The sequence below is a fragment of the Dipteris shenzhenensis genome, chromosome 22, assembly GCF_047967505.1.
Source record: "Dipteris shenzhenensis isolate YYH24624 ecotype China chromosome 22, Dip_SZ_1.0, whole genome shotgun sequence".
NCBI lineage: Eukaryota > Viridiplantae > Streptophyta > Polypodiopsida > Gleicheniales > Dipteridaceae > Dipteris > Dipteris shenzhenensis.
Window position 1 is genome coordinate 24090681 of NC_141617.1, and position 12603 is coordinate 24103283.

General features: G+C 40.5%; 1 pseudogene; it reads left to right on the top strand.

Annotated features, from left to right (window-relative positions):
• The window catches only part of LOC147887905 (serine carboxypeptidase II-1-like), a 76628-nt pseudogene extending 69828 nt beyond the window's left edge, over nt 1–6800 (top strand).
• The last annotated feature ends 5803 nt before the right edge of the window (nt 6801–12603 follow it).

Here is a 12603-nt window from a genome sequence, read left to right on the forward strand (position 1 = left end):
AGAGGCACACCCATCGAATAAGTACTTGGTCAGATAACATACCTAAGGGCGTGTTTTTTTACGGATGTGCATATCACTACGGGAAAAACGGTGGATAATGCGTGATCGACCATGCAAAGCATATCCGATGGTCACAATACTTTGCACGCACCTCAACCTAGTTGAAATGGACTTGTGTGCAAAGTGAAGCGCCCATCCCATAAGTACTTGATCGAATAGCATACCTAGCAGCGTGTTTTTTTACGGATGTGCATGACACTAAGGCAAAAACGGTGTTTTATGCTTGATTGACAATGCAAATCATATCCGATGGGCACAATACTTTGCACACACCTTCAAATAGGTGGAATTAAATTACATGCAAAGTGGCATGCCCATCCCATAAGTACTTGATCAGATAACATACCTAGCAGCGTGTTTTTGCATGACACGAGCAAAAATGGTATTTAATGCTCGATCGACAATGCAAAGGATATCCGATGGCACAATACTTTTCCTATGCCTCAAACTAGGTGGTATTGACATGTTCTAAAAGAGGCACACCCATCCGATAAGTACTTGGTCAGATAACACACCTAAGGGCGTGCTTTTTTACGAATGTCCATATCACTAGGGAAAAAACGGTGTATAATGCGTGATCGACACGCAAAGCATATCCGATGGTCACAATAATTTGAATGCTCCTCAACCTAGTTGAAATGGACTTGAATGCAAAGTGGAGCCCCCATCTGAGAAGTACTTGTTTGAATAACACACCTAGGACCGTGTTTTTTTATGGTTGTGCATGACACTAAGGCAAAAACGGTATTTTATGCTTAATCGACAATGCAAAGCATATCCGATGGATACAATACTTTGCACACACCTTAAGCTATGTGGGATTGAATTACATGCAAAGTGGCATGCCCATCCCATAAGTACTTGATTGGATAACATAACTAGCAGTGTGTTTTTTTACGGATGTGCATGACAGTAAGGCAAAAATGGTATTTAATGCTCGATCGACCATGCAAAGCATATCCAATGGGCACAATACTTTTCCTATGCCTCAACCTTGGTGGTATTGACTTGTTTTCAAAGAGGCACACCCATCCGATAAGTACTTGGTCATATAACACACCTAAGGGCGTGTTTTTTTACGGATGTGCATATCATTAGGGGGAAAACGGTGTATAATGCGTGATCAACCATGCAAATCATATCTGACTTGTGTGCAAAGTGGAGCCCCCATATGATAAGTACTTGTTTGAATAACACACCTAGGACCGTGTTTTTTATGGTTGTGTATGACACTGAGGCACAAATGGTGTTTAATGCATGATATACCATGCAAAGCATAGACGATGGGCACAATATTTTGCATGCACCTCAACGTAGGTGTTATTGAGTTGCATGCAAAGTGGCATGTCCATCTGATGAGTACTTGATCAGATAACTTCTCCCACCAATAAATTAAGTACTAATTAAAAATTATAATAAATGAGTAGATTATTAAAAAGAGTAATTTCACACTAGTGCCTCTAAAGCAGGCTCAATGAAATTGAATGAGTCAACACAAGTGGCAAGTGCCTCATATCATATGACTTCTCACAAACATTGGTTTATGGAGTTCAAATCATATCATATTTCATTTATCTAGCTAGTGACAATGAGCTAAGGGACCTCTACATATTGATCAATGGGGATGAAGTGTTGGTCTCTAATATTTACTTGGTTCAAATTTTGTGTCAAAATCTTCTTTTAATTGCTACCACATCTTGTGGTACTAACATTAAATTATTTGGTGATCATTGTGAAGTGAAGAACATATGTAGAGGAAAATCTACCTCTTTTGTAGTTACCAGAAGTCAATCACATTATCCCCTCGAGCAAGGCATGCATTCATTGGTTGCCATCTCACTAATTTCTATTCCTTAATTCAATCTGCAATAATGGCATGATCATTTGGGAACTTGAATTTTCAAGGCTTGCATACGATCATCAAGTGAACCACATGATGGACACATTTCTAAAAACTATCCTCGAGAATAGTATTTCATAGAGGTCATGCACTTTGTAAGCTAAAGAAAATAATATTTCTAGCATGAAAGGGACTTGGGTGATTGATCCTCGAGGGGGTCACACATAAATATGTAAGCATAGCACATGGGTTCAAAAGAAGTAATTTTTAGATGCCCTTTTTCCACACTTTCCACATACAAAAGGATGTCACATAAAGGGGTTATTCATAGATTTAATAGAGAAAGGGTGTGTTTTAATCATAAAAAATTTATACGTAACGGTTTTTAAAAATAGGCTTTGAATATAGGTAATATATAGTATTTATACATAGTGCCCCTTCGAGCTTGATCTTCTTTAGATTATTTGCTCGAATGTTCATGGTCGAAATATGATTTGGTGCTATGTGTATTCCATTGTCTTCATCGATGATTACAACATGTGTGTGTCAATTTATCTTTGAAACACAAATCTCAAGCATTATTCAAGTTAAAAATTTTCCATGGAGTGAAAACTATTCAACTGAAGAGCATGTTATTCCTTCCTCAATTAAAACCCTACATACCACTGAGAAAAATGGCTTGCCTAAATGCAATATCTAACTATGTTAGCTGAATGTGGACACACCATACTCATTTATGCCTCTCTTTGAAATTTTAGGGAGAAGAAATATCTTCACTACCATCTATATCACAATGTGGCGGACTTGGTATGAATCCAAGTGGCTACATGTCATGAGCATTGGACTACTAGCCATCCAAATCTCTCCTACCTCCGCCTTTACAACATTTTGACCTAAGTAAGGAGAGGCATCATTGCAAGTTGAATCCAAACATAGAATAATGTATTTTCCTTAGGTATTGAAATCTATACAATGTTAAGGCATGGCGGTTCTTTAGTAAGTCTCGATGAGTCATATTTAATTTATGTAATGCAATGCTCATCAAATAAACTAGAATTCATCCTTGTTTGGAAGATGATGGCTAGGACTCACATTAGGGAGCTTTCCCTAAAAGAGATGTTGATGATCAATCAATACACTCTAGCTACTCCATCTGTCCACCCATGAGCAAATGCTCTGCCATGTCAACCGATGAAGAATCATCTCAAGTGCTACACCTACCATTTTTGCTTCACATGCGCTTCTTTTCTCAAATTGAGACTCTCTAACTTAACTCCACAAATCCACGTCCAACTGGGAAAGCCATTACACACTCAATGAAAGTTATCTAGACAACACTAAGACAATTGCTAGTCAACTTGCATCCCTAGGCACAAACATGCTGACGATTTTGTTGATTCACTCCCTATAGACCTTGTAGATAATCTAGAACTAATGTCTTCTATAGTCCAATATGGCAAAATAGCCCTCTTTTGTTGATTGTCTCTCTATAACCCTCATAGAACATCTAGAATTAATGTCTTCTACAATCCAATTTGACTCTTTGTCAATCTTCCTACTCTGTTCAAGCTTGCTCTCTAGTGAAATGAGTGATCCAGAGGATCATCTTGCTCTCTTCTCACTTGCACCTTGCCCAATTACCCTCAACAATTTAGGGGTGACAATCGTATTCCTTTGGTTTTTCATAAACTTATGGGGTTGGATACACTGAAACATATGCCATGTAAATGATTATTACACAGAGCACTACACGTGGCCTCTAGCTCCCCTTTAGATATGCCACATCGATATGAAGACATATTTCCTAAATGTGCTTTTACCTGAGTCACAATAAGTCTACCTGTTGTAATCGTAATGCTACAAGGTATAAGGCAAGAAGTTGAAGCGGACTTATCATTTAGTTTGAAGTCTATGGTTTGAAGCAATACGTGTGTGTCTAGTATCACCAACTTCATCCATATCTTGATTCAACAAACTTTTATCAAATTCTATTAGATGGGGTATCAGATAGCTCTATTTATTTCAAATACACATAAGAAAAAACTAGCCTTATCAATTTGTATGTGGATGGCATGCAACAACTCTAATTCTCTTGTTCAAACTAAAGCACAAAGCTCTCTCAAATTCAAGATTACTAACAATGGCTGCTTGGGCATAAAACTTTAATGGGACCACATCACAATTGATATAAACTTTCAAGTTGGATCAACAAAGATATGTGCTAGATATTCTTGAACGGTTCAAGATGCAATATGCCAACCCATGGCTAATGACCACTCTAATAGAGCTTGGGCACACCCAACATGATCACACACTATGCAGTCCATCTAGCTACATATAATATTCCATATCTGCAGGTCGTGGTCTATATTGTGCTAATTGTAGACAATGAAACTTCATACGATCGATTAAAGCATGTAGATGATTCCATCAACCATCATTTTGCTAGAGGTATGCTCACTTTGACGTTCTTGAACTCTTGTTATATTTTGGAAGACTTAATGTGGTCTCCTTGAAATAAGAGAACCTTGAGTTGCTCTGTATTTAATTAATCCATAGGGGTTTTTTATAATAAATGAAACTTGTATTATCTTGGGTACTAAGTACAACTAGAGTATCCATTAACCACCATGAACAAAGGGGGAGAAAAGAAAGGGTTCAGCAAGAAGAGCTACCACTAGTCAAAAAGAAGAAGAATTGGAGATGGAAGGTCAACACTCGTTTAGGTTTACATCTCCAATTCTTCTTCTTTAAAAACTGAGATGGAGATGCAAGGAAATCCACTTAGTTCCTATCCACATTTCTCATTCTCCTCCTAACCTATCACTAGATCAATCTCCTCTCACCACTTTCATCACCTCCTAACCATATCCAATTTTCCATCCTTCACCTTTTTGACCCATATCCACCTTGGTTCATAGAATTACACAAACTCTCCCCTCCACTCTGCCCACTACCTGCATTTCCCCATCTAAGTCATCCATATCAACTTTGCCCTCCTCAACCCTAGCAATGTCTCTTCATCCCACCTAGTGGGGAATTCCACACGATCTCCCATAGATGGATCAAAGCATCGGTTCCCTCGAATGTTGATCGAGAAAAATGCATGAGCTCTTCTGTCGATGGAGGAATCAATTTCTCAAATGTTCATGGAGAGAATGCGTATAATTTCTTATAGCTTGCGGCCGGTATGCCATTGATTCTTACATGCTGCATGCTGTCCAATGGTTGTGAATGTGCAGAGGTTAATTTGCTGTTCGTAGAGTCGCCAGCGGGTGTCGGTTTCTCCTACTCCAACACAACCGCCGACTATGGAAACTTTGGAGACACACAGACTGGTCTGTCATCTTTCTTTTCCCTAGATTGCAAATGCCAGAATCGAGCATCGTTTTAACAATGATCTTTTACTGAGTGCAACGACTGATTCCTAGACACTGTTATTCTACCCTTGCACAATCTGTAGCTCTGGATGCCTACTCCTTTCTCGTTGGTTGGTTCGAGAGGTTCCCTCAGTACAAACCCTACGATTTCTACCTTGCAGGGGAAAGCTATGCAGGTACGTATGCTTTATTTTCGAATCCGCAACACGCAGAATCATTTGAACAATCCCATGAATGACTTGCGTTGTAGCTCTCTCCGATTGTCTCTCTCTCGTTTCATCCAATCCCATTCGTCCTAAATTTTTTATTTGTATGCATGATCTTGCTCTTGGTGTATCCACGTCCCACAAATCAGGCCATTACGTTCCCCAGCTCGCTAAATTGATCACCGATATGAACGACGTCGGGAAAACTGCGATCTTTTTGAAAGGAATTATGGTAGGTTTGACGGTACCCCTGGAAAAATGTGTGAATTCTCGCTAGGGTAAAACCGTGCCTTGTGGGCTAATAACTTCACTTGGAAGCAGATAGGCAACCCTGCGTTGGATTACAATTTGGATACCAAAGGCATTCTAGATTACGCATGGAGCCATGCTATTGTCTCCGACACCTTTTACCAGACCGTAACCAAGGCATGCGATTTCTTTACGGAACCTTTGTCTACGGACTGCGAGGATCAGATATCTTCATTGTTTACGCAGTACTACGACCCGATCAACATTTACAACATCTTCTCCGATGTTTGCCTCACCAGTACTAACACCGGCGGGAAAGTCCGGCAGCGGTTCACGTCCTTGTTGAAAGCTAGCTCTGGCCGCAGCAGGTTCATCAACTCCGCGGTGGGAAATTCACCTTTCAATAAATTTTATCTCTTTTGAAAAGCTGGAAGTCATTAGCTATACTTAACGTCGACTGTAAATGCATTGCAAAAACTCTAGATGGCTGGCATGATTGTCAATGGAGGAACAATGGGAGGGGCCGATCGCTGCATCTACGATTACGTGTACGCGTATTTGAATCGGGCCGACGTGCAGCGAGCTTTGCATGCGAACACAACAAATCTTTCCTATGAGTGGTCCGGGTGCAGGTGAGCGTGAAACTAATTTTTATTTCATAAACATTGAAGGCTGATCGAAGTCATGCGGAAGAATTGGTTAGAACTTATCGTTCTAATTTGCTGGAGCAGCGATGTGCTCACAACCTGGGTGGATGCTCCATTATCGATTTTGCACACTCTGAAGCAGCTGATCGCATTGGGCGTGCGAATCTATGTATTTAAGTGAGCCCGAAACCTGAAAACTTCCTATGGCAATGAATGAATCCTTCAGCGTGTCAACAATGACTAACCCATTTCGAAGCTTTGCTCGGTGATTTTCAGCGGGGATATGGACGGACGCTTGCCAGTAATAGCAACTCGCTATGATGTCGAGGCGCTTCATATTCCCACCGAAGTCGATTGGTATCCATGGTTTTATCAAAAGCAGGTAATTGCAGGTGTTTATGGTAGTGTGCTTAAATGATTTAATACTAAGTGTGCGCGCTTGTATTTCCTCAATCTCACCCCCTTTTCCAAGCATCATCTTGGGCAAGCCACATGAATGAAATTCATCTTGTTTTTTTAGAGTAAAGAATAGCAGTGTGCCTTTAGGGCCAGGGCTCTCTGTTCTCGAAACTTGCTATTTTTTATGTCCTTTGGAAGTAGAACAACATCAATGCTCTAGGCATGTGTGCCTCTTGTTATATAATGGAATTTACAGCATTGCAAATAAAGCTCAAATAGTAGAGTAGCATGGTGGAAACATGACAACATGCACTAAGATAGCGTAAAAACTCAAGCACATCTAGTTGTACTTCCTTAAAGAACTCTACTATTAGGAAAACCCGCCCGATATTGCTGCAACATTATACATATGGAATGATTGCTTGAATGCCACACTAAAAAATAAAATTTGCATTGGTAGGTGATGGAACTCCATAGGCGCCTCCACACAGCAATGTCTATTGCCATGCTCACGGGGCTTATTTCTCTGATGGAATCTTTTGATTTGACAAACATGAAGAGGAGTTACTATTGACCACACATAGCTTGATGGCCTTCGTCATTAAATACAAAAAAGCTACACTTCGCCTCCATTCCTTGCTCTCTATGTCAACTCCTTCATAACCAAAGTGGCCCTTGCCATTGCTAAACTTCCTCCTTGGTGCCCTTGCCCCTATGAGCCGATCCAAATGCTGCCCTAGTGTATTTCACATGCATACACAAAACAATACAAAGACACTTTACCGGCATTTTGCTCCCCCTTTACTTATCTCCATGTTGCTACTTTTGCGTCTAGTAAGGAGGAATAGGCAATGCATTTTACATTCCTTGAGTGCCAGTTATTGCTCTCTCCTTTCATAGGGGGACCTACAATGGACCAATTGTGTCTTTGAACTTGGCACTATCCTAGTATCTCACACATTTGTTCATGGTCTCTCAGAGTTTTCCAACTACTTGGTCATGCAACAACCCCGATTCACTACTACACGACCGTGCATATATATTTTGGAGTAGCCCACAAAACTCCACAGACACCACAAATATTTAAGCCAATGTGTTGGACTTGTATTCTTGTCATTCATCCACCAAATGCATCAGTATCCCAACTGTATCAATGAGCCTGTCCATACCTTGCCTTACACCCTCTACATAGCTCACCACCTCCTCTACGTAGCTCATCACTACCTCCTCTACGTAGCTGATCGCCTTGCCTTATGCACTCCTCTAGTGATCGCCCTAACTTATGCACTCTTCCATGTAGATCGTTGCCCATACATCGCGTCCCCTATACTTCAAGCTATCATGCTTATGAACTCTCATAATCCCATTAGTGTCCTATTAGTGCTTGTTCATCTCCTATGATAACCAAACATGATCTGCAATGCTTACCACCATTCTTTAACCCTAGTGAGATCCAAAAAATTCCATACACCATGCTTGACCTTGAGAGAGATGATGGATCCCAATGGTCTGGCGTCAATGACAATACATCATTGTGATTAGCTATGCACTCCAAGGCATCCTTCATGAGCTTCTAAGAATCTCTTCTTGAACCATGGCTCCATTGTTGCTGTTATTATCACCCCTCACATAATTTGAGCATTTTCTAGAGGTTGCCACACTTGTTAGCCACAGAGGGCGAAACATTTCATTGATCGATTATTGAGATTTGTGAATATGATCTGCATTCTATGAACCTTGCCTACTCCTCAAAAAGTGTTCTCCACTCCTTGCTTGATCTTGTTACCCATATGCTCGACTTAATATTTTCTCAACTCAACCATTGCTAGGTTTCCTCTTGCCTTCTCTCCCTTCCCTACCTTGCATCTCTCTCCTCTTAACCCATTAACACTACTTTCACATCTTCTCCATGATCTTCATCATTGAAATTGGACACCCTTCTAGTCACTAGACAATGGCCTCAATAATATGGACTCCTATCTTGAGATGCACGTTTAGGTGGTAGACAAACTTCCAATTTGTTTGTGGCCTTAGCATGAACCCTTGGACGCTCAATACAAGGTCCTTTGGTCATTCAAATTTCCCATCCATTTGAATTCATAACTCTATAAAGGATGAAGAACATGAAACTTTGGCTTGACAGCATTACATATGATCTTGATCATTGCTAATTCCCAAATTTTGTAGTTCTTTTATTTTTTCTTCCAAATCGTTCCCTTGGTTGATGTACAATGCGTCTAGCCACATATATCTATCTCCATCAGATTTGAGCAACCTCAAAATTTTGATGGAATGAGAATAGCACACATGCCAGTAGAAATTTTTCTTTCAAAACTTGGTCAGATAACACACCTAAGGGCGTGTTTTTTTGTGGATGTTCATATCACTAGGGGAAAAACGGTGTATAATGCATGATCGGCCATGCAAAGCATATCCGATGGTCACAATACTTTGCACGCACCTCAACCTAGTTTAAAGATACTTGCGTGCAAAGTGGAGTCCCCATCTGATAAGCACTTGTTTGAATAACACACCTAGGACCGTGTTTTTTTATGGTTGTGCATTACACTAAGGCAAAAATGGTGTTTTATGCTTGATCCACAATGCAAAGCATATCCGATGGGCACAAGACTTTGCACACACCTTCAACTAGGTGGAATTAAATTACATGCAAAGTGGCATTCCCATCGCATAAGTACTTGATTAGATAACACACCTAGCAGCGTGTTTTTTTACGGATGTGCATGACACTAAGGCAAAAATGGTATTTAATGCTCGATCGACCATGCAAAGCATATCCAATGGGAACAATACTTTTCCTAAGCCTTAACCTAGGTGGTATTGAAATGTTCTCAAAGAGGAACACCCATCCGATAAGTACTTGGTCAGATAACATACCTAAGGGCATGTTTTTTTGCCGATGTGCATATCACTACCGGAAAAACATTGTATAATGCGTAATCGACCATGCAGAGCATATCCGATGGTGACAATACTTTGCACACATCTCAACCTAGTTGAAACAGACTTGGGTGCAAACTAGAGCCCCCATCCGATAAGTACTTGTTTGATTAACACAGCTAGGACTGTGTTTTTTCATGGTTGTGCATGACACTAAGGCAAAAACGGTGTTTTATGCTTGATCGACAATGCAAAGCATATCCGATGGGCACAATACTTTGCACACACCTTCAACTAGTTGGAATTGACTTACATGCAAAGTGGCACGCCCATCCCATAAGTGATTGATTGCATAACATTCCTAACAGCGTGTTTTTTTACGGATGTGCATGACATTAGAGCAAAAATAGTATTTAATGCTCGATCGACCATGCAAAGGATATCCGATGGGCACCACACTTTTCCTACACCTCAACCTAGGTGGTATTGAAATGTTATCAAAGAGGCACACCCATCCGATAAGTACTTGGTTAGATAACACACCTAAGGGTGTGTTTTTTTGCGGATGTGCATATCACTAGGGGAAAAACGGTGTATAATGCGTGATCGGCCATGCAAAGCATATCTGATGGTGACAATACTTTGCACGCACCTCAACCTAGTTGAAATGAACTTGCGTGAAAAGTGGAGCCCCCATCCGATAAGTACTTGTTTGAATAACACACCTAGGACCTTGTTTTTATATGGTTGTGCATGACACTAAGGCAAAAACGGTGTTTTATGCTTGATCGACAATGCAAAGAATATCCGATGGGCACAATACTTTGCACACACATTTAACTAGGTGGAATCAAATTACATGCAAAGTGGCATTCCCATCGCACAAGTACTTGATCAGATAACACACCTAGTAGCGTGTTTTTTTACGGATGTGCATGACACTAAGGCAAAAATGGTATTTAATGCTCGATCGACCATGCAAAGCATATCGGATGGGCACAATACTTTTCCTATGCCTTAACCTAGCTGGTATTAAAATGTTCTCAGAGAGACACACCCATCCGATAAGTACTTGGTCAGATAACATACAAAGGGCGTGTTTTTTTGCAGATGTGCATATCACTACCCGAAAAACGTTGTATAATGCGTAATCGACCATGCAGAGCATATCCGATGGTGACAATACTTTTCACGCATCTCAACCTCATTGAAATGGACTTGCATGCAAAGTGGAGCCCCCATCTGATAAGTACTTGATTGATTAAGACACCTAGGACCGTGTTTTTTTATGGTTGTGCATGGCACTAAGGCAAAAACGGTGTTTTATGCTTGATCGACAATGCAAAGCATATCGGATGGGCACAATACTTTGCACACACCTTCAACTAGGTGGAATTAACTTACATGCAAAGTGGCACGCCCATCCCATAAGTGCTTGATCAGATAACATACCTAGCAGCGTGTTTTTTAAGCATGTGCATGACACTAGAGCAAAAATAGTATTTAATGCTCGATCGACCATGCAAAGGATATCCGATGGGCACAACACTTTTCCTACGCCTCAACCTAGGTGGTATTGAAATGTTCTCAAAGAGGCACATCCATATGATAAGTACTTGGTCAGATAACACACCTAAGGGCGTGTTTTTTTGCAGATGTGCATATCACTAGGGGAAAAACGGTGTATAATGCATGATCGGCCATGCAAAGCATATCTGATTGTGACAATAATTTGCACGCATCTCAACCTAGTTGAAAAAGACTTGTGTGTAAAGTGGAGCCCCCATCCGATAAGTACTTGTTTGATTAACACACCTAGGACCGTGTTTTTTTATGGTTGTGCATGACACTAAGGCAAAAACGGTGTTTTATGCTTGATCGACAATGCAAAGCATATTCGATGGGCACAATACTTTGCACACACCTTCAACTAGTTGGAATTGAATTACATGCAAAATGGCATTGCCATCGCATAAGTACTTGTTCAGATAACACACCTAGTAGTGTGTTTTTTTACGGATGTGCATGACACTAAGGCAAAAATGGTATTTAATGCTCGATCGACCATGCAAAGCATATCCGATGGGCACAATACTTTTCCTACACCTTAACCTAGGTGGTATTTAAATGTTCTCAAAGGGGCACACCCATCGGATAAGTACTTGGTCAAATAACATACCTAAGGGCGTGTTTTTTTGCGGATGTGCATATCACTACAGGAAAAACGTTGTATAATGCGTGATCGACCATGCAAAGCATATTCGATGGTGACAATACTTTGCACGCACCTCAACCTAGGTTAAAAGGACTTGCATACAAAGTGGAGCCCCCATCCGATAAGTACTTGTTTGAATAACACACCTAGGACCGTGTTTTTTTATGGTTGTGCATGACACAAAGGCAAAAATGGTGTTTTATGCTTGATCGACAATGCAAGCATATCTGATGGGCACAATACTTTGTACACACCTTCAACTAGGTGAAATTGAATTACATGCAAAGTGGCATTCCCATCGCATAAGTACTTGATCGGATAACACACCTAGCAGCGTGTTTTTTTACGGATGTGCATGACACTAAGACAAAAATGGTATTTAACGCTCGATCGGGCATAATACTTTGCAAAAACCTTAAACTAGGTGGAATTAACTTACATGCAAAGTGGCATGCCCATCCCATAAGTACTTGATCAGAGAACATACCTAGCAGCTTGTTTTTTTACGGATGTGCATGACACCAAGGCAAAAATGGTATTTAATGCTCAATCAACCATGCAAAGCATATTCGATGGCCACAATACTTTTCCTACACCTCAACCTAGGTGGCATTGACATGTTTTCAAATAGGCACACCCATCCGATAAGTACTTGGTCAGATAACACAACTAAGGGCGTGTTTTTTTGCGGATGTGCATATCACTA